Genomic DNA, 4,410 nt, shown 5'->3' with positions numbered 1-4,410 from the left:
CTTTGTTCCTTCTGGTCGGCCATCTCACTAATCGCCAAAGGGTTGAAACAGGAACGCACACAACAGAGCACCACAGACAAACCACTTAACTCAGACTGACGCCAGCTCACTAACAGTCGCGGGAGACCCCCAGCTAACACCACCTAGCAGCACAACTCGTAACAACAAAGCATGCACGCACAACAGGTCGTTTCCGGTTATTTTTGGGTCCCCCCTCGTACATGTGGCTAAGTCCTCTCAATATTTGAAGCTTATGTTGCTTCTATGCTCAGCCTTCCACAAGGTTAGTTGGGTCTTATGACATTTACCTATGCTATAAACACTAACCTCATGGAGCTGAGGATATGCCATGCTGTGATGACAAGGGACCCACCTAACATGGTGTAATGAGCACTGCAGAGGTTTGTTGTAGAATGGGATAAGAGGATGGCTGTATACTGTGAAATGGAAACATGGAAGCATAAATTTAATATCGTGATTAATTAGGCAGCACTTATGCTTTTTATTCAGGAGGCCCCAGGTTCAAATCTTTACCTGTAGACCATCTATCGTGACAGATTTCTTGTAGTTTTCCTTGATCCACTCGGGCAGATCCCAGGATAACATGACATATTAGGCTATGACTGCTTCTTTACACATCCTTTTAATTCATTATTCTTTATCATATCTTTCAATCCCCGATAATTTGAGCTATCAAAAACATTGTTATCGCATCAGCAGGCATGCTAGTGTGTAGAATACATTGTTTCTACTGATCTGGATGTGGTAGGATTAAGACATTTTTTAATTTTCGTTTCATGCATCCTGTTGTTGGCAGAGCCAAACTTGGCACTGACCTTAATATAGCTGTGTTGTGACAGTTTCAATAAAGAAATTGGATTAATACATGTTTGACATCTATTTCCCATTCATTATTCCTTTAATGTTTTTTTTAATAACATCTGAGGTAGGTGTCACTGCTATTAGTCCAGCTAGACTGCAACCTTATATCAATAATGTTGAAACAGAGGTGATTACTGGTGTACCGAATATGCTACATGACCAGTTATGTAAGTAATTTGGCATATATTTTGACTGTTTAATTTTACTGTGTGCCTTGTGACAATAATAATTTTTACATTGTAACAACCAGTGAAAAGTGCAGTCAAATTTCATGAAATAAGAACAGGACTATATTTGCATGTTTGCAACGTGGCAATGTTGCTAGTATATACAAATTGAAGTTTAAATTATGTTTCTTTTCTTTTTAGAATTTCTTTTTGAAGGGGGTGTTAACAGAGAGATGCTGCAGCAAAAGGCAAGAGAAAAGTAAGAGGAGTTCATGTAATTTTGACTCTTCTGCAAGGTCGACAAATTGGTGCTGGGGCAGGTTTTCTCCGAGTACTTCCGTTTCTCCTGCCAATCTTCATTCCACCAACTGCTCCACAATCACCCTCGCCTATCACCTGGGGCTGGTACAATAGGCCAGAAGTGGCCGCAGTACAAGAGAGTACAAGGGACGTAGTCCCACCCCACTAGCAATAATAAAAAAAAATCTTTCTGGGCGTTCTCGTTTACTGCAGATTACGACGTGTGGTACTCGTATTCAATGTTCCCAGTCATCCGTGGTATTGACTTCCGTGGTATCGCCCATATCAATCCATCGTGTTCATGAGTCAGCCCGGGTGCATTCTATATTCCTGTAAGAAAGTACCAGCATAACCTCATCTGTAACACGTTATCAATTGAGTGGATCAGTATACTTTGTTAGTTGCGTTTTATGCAAAGCTTCTGCTGACAAGAAAATTCTCATTAGGTTTTTACTTTTCTTTTGATCAATTAACGTCATAGCTACGTTTGGCTATGTTGGTAAACGCCATAGATGACATTCGTACCTGAAAGCTCATCTTTGGCTGAAATTCCGTTAGTGCGGTTACTGCTATCTGAATTGGAAACAAAATCTACGTCATCGTATGCATAAAAGAAAATGGTGGTTTGGTTTGCATGGTGTGTTATTCAATGTATTTGAAGTAAGTAAACCGTGTAATGGTTATATAAAGTGTCGAAGGAGGTATTTTAATTTTGCATGTGCCTCTGAAGAGGCGAATATGTGTTGGATTTGCGTTTTGTGACTGAAGGTTGCGTAAGGGTAGGGCCAAGGAGGACCATGCCGGTCTGAAACATTTTTGGAAGGCATAATGCATAAAATTGGGCTTCACCAGGCAAATTTGTATTAAATAAAATACTGAAGTAGCGTGGTAATATAGTTCAGAATTTGGGCACAGTTGTTTTTTTATCTATAATGCTGGCAGGTTAGTGTACTATTTTTGCGCTGATAAAAATCGTGAATAATAAAACATGCCGTATAATAAACTAAACATCTTTGTTGGTTTGATGACTGGTCATATAACCGCAGTTGTACGTATATACTGGCGGTGTGGTATGTTATGTGAAGTTTTAATAACTTTGTAATACGCATGTGTTAAAGATCTTTGGTACTTTCTATTAAATTTTCAGCACGGGTTTGTACGTTTTGTTTGACCCTTGTGGGTGTATGAAAGTATTTTTGGGTGTGTGATGTGATACATAAATCATGTGAACGAAGCCATTAAAATTGGTATTTCTTCTAAGGCAAAGCACCTTATAAATGAACAGATTAGCGTGTAGCGCTCCTTATTTTTGATGGGCCGCACCATATTTCGTGGGCAGGATGTTAACTGACCTATTTGATGCTTTTAATGGTTATTTTAGTTCCTGCAGGCGAATGGTTCCATATCGTAAAATATTTTCATACAGTAAAAGTCATTTTTGAGTCACAAGTATAATTGTTGCATTCTTCAAGGCTTCTTCAAATAAATGGCTCAGTCAACAGTATTGTATTTGTGCACCATTAACCAGCATGCCTTGAAAACGTATGGAGGATTGTAGATATAGCTGGGCCATTTTTGACCCTGGCACTAGATAGAGGTGAATGGTCTGCCTCATGCCCAGGCTTTTTACCCCTGGGGAAAGAGCTGCGAGTACCCAATGGATAGGAGGCTTTCAGTGTATAAGATTACTTATAATTGTTTAACATTTCATTGAACTAGTCAAACATATTTTGTTTATTGTGTTGGATGTGCATACACTTTTTTTAAGGCATGACCTTATGTGGGGGAGGTTGGGAGTGCTGTTATCAATATTATCTAATGCTTGTGTAGTCAGGATATAACAAAGAGAATTTGTAATTCTAACAGAACTGTCTATGTGAATAAGGAATTTTGTTCTTCCATAGTGAGGCAGGGGAGGGAGATAGAACTGTGTCATATATGCCTGTAATATCTGGCATGTGTTAAACCCCCCCCCCAACAAAAGTTCTCTTATAATGAAGGGGAATTTTTTTGTTCAGTAGATCACATTTTGTTTTTAATGTACTTTTGTTGGAAAAATGGGTAATTTAGATAGGGGGATCTCATTAGAAGACAAATTTGTAAAGCTCTCTGAATGTAGAATACAATTTGCTCCCTTGCAGGAAGAGGTTAGGTTTTTGTAAACATGCAAAGTTTATTCTCTTCATACATTAGAACTTGTTTCAAACCGGTGTTATGTTTATTAAGCTTCATTGTTCATTTATTAGAAGGCTCTTACATTTCTGAGCACATTATTGTAAAGTTATGTTTTCATTTCCAGAAATTTTCACAGAACAGTTTCATGTCTATGAAAGCACCACGAATATACTTACTATGACAGTGAAGCTGCACTGTTTTTTGCACTTTGTGTAATGGAACGTTGTGGGTTCTAGAAGAGAATTTTGGGAATTTGCTGTCAAGAATTGGCGAAGTTCATCTGTTAGTGTGTTTACTGTGGGCCTGTAGAAAATCTTAATGGAAGAAGAGATGGTTCTCTAGCAACATCAGAAAAATTCTTAGCTTTTTTTATAAAGAAGAAAGTACTGTTTTGTGGTATTTACCACACAACATGCTATACAGTTGCTTTAGTGCATTGTCATCTGGCTCTTTCCCATTTCATTTCATTTATTTACATGTCAAAAATCCTTTACAAGTTCGTAAGACTCAGGATATAGACAATAGTCCAATATAACAATTAAATATAATAATTACAAAAAATATAATACATGTTAAAATATTTATGTAAACATAATTTTAAAATTATAAAACTTGTAATTTAACTTTTCAATAATTAAGTATTTAATCCCAATAAAATCAATTATCAATCTTCTTAACCGTGTAATCAAAAAATTCATCAATACCATAAAATGAATGTAAATGGAGAAATTGTAATAGTGCTTTCTTGAATCGATTTTTGTTTTTGGATAACTGTTTTATTTTGCGTGGAAGACTATTATAAATTTTGATTCCAAAATACTGTGGACCTTTCTGAAATGCTGTTAGATTTGACGAGGGGAGATGCAAATTTGAACTATTTCTTGTT

General features: G+C 36.9%; 1 protein-coding gene across 3 annotated transcripts in view; it reads left to right on the top strand.

Annotated features, from left to right (window-relative positions):
- Window positions 1–1,717: 1,717 nt before the first annotated feature.
- The window catches only part of LOC111875613 (constitutive coactivator of PPAR-gamma-like protein 1 homolog), a 63,086-nt gene continuing 60,393 nt past the window's right edge, over window positions 1,718–4,410 (top strand). For 2 of the 3 annotated variants that reach the window (XM_023871982.2, XM_023871983.2), the window contains exon 1: window positions 1,719–2,009. The gene's annotated coding sequence lies outside the window, so the exon portion shown is untranslated. Of the gene's footprint in view, window positions 2,010–4,410 lie in introns of all 3 variants that reach the window. The other variant, XM_023871985.2, reaches the window with a different exon arrangement.

The sequence above is a fragment of the Cryptotermes secundus genome, unplaced genomic scaffold (assembly GCF_002891405.2).
Source record: "Cryptotermes secundus unplaced genomic scaffold, Csec_1.0 scaffold50, whole genome shotgun sequence".
NCBI lineage: Eukaryota > Metazoa > Arthropoda > Insecta > Blattodea > Kalotermitidae > Cryptotermes > Cryptotermes secundus.
This window is presented reverse-complemented; position numbering and strand designations above follow the sequence as displayed.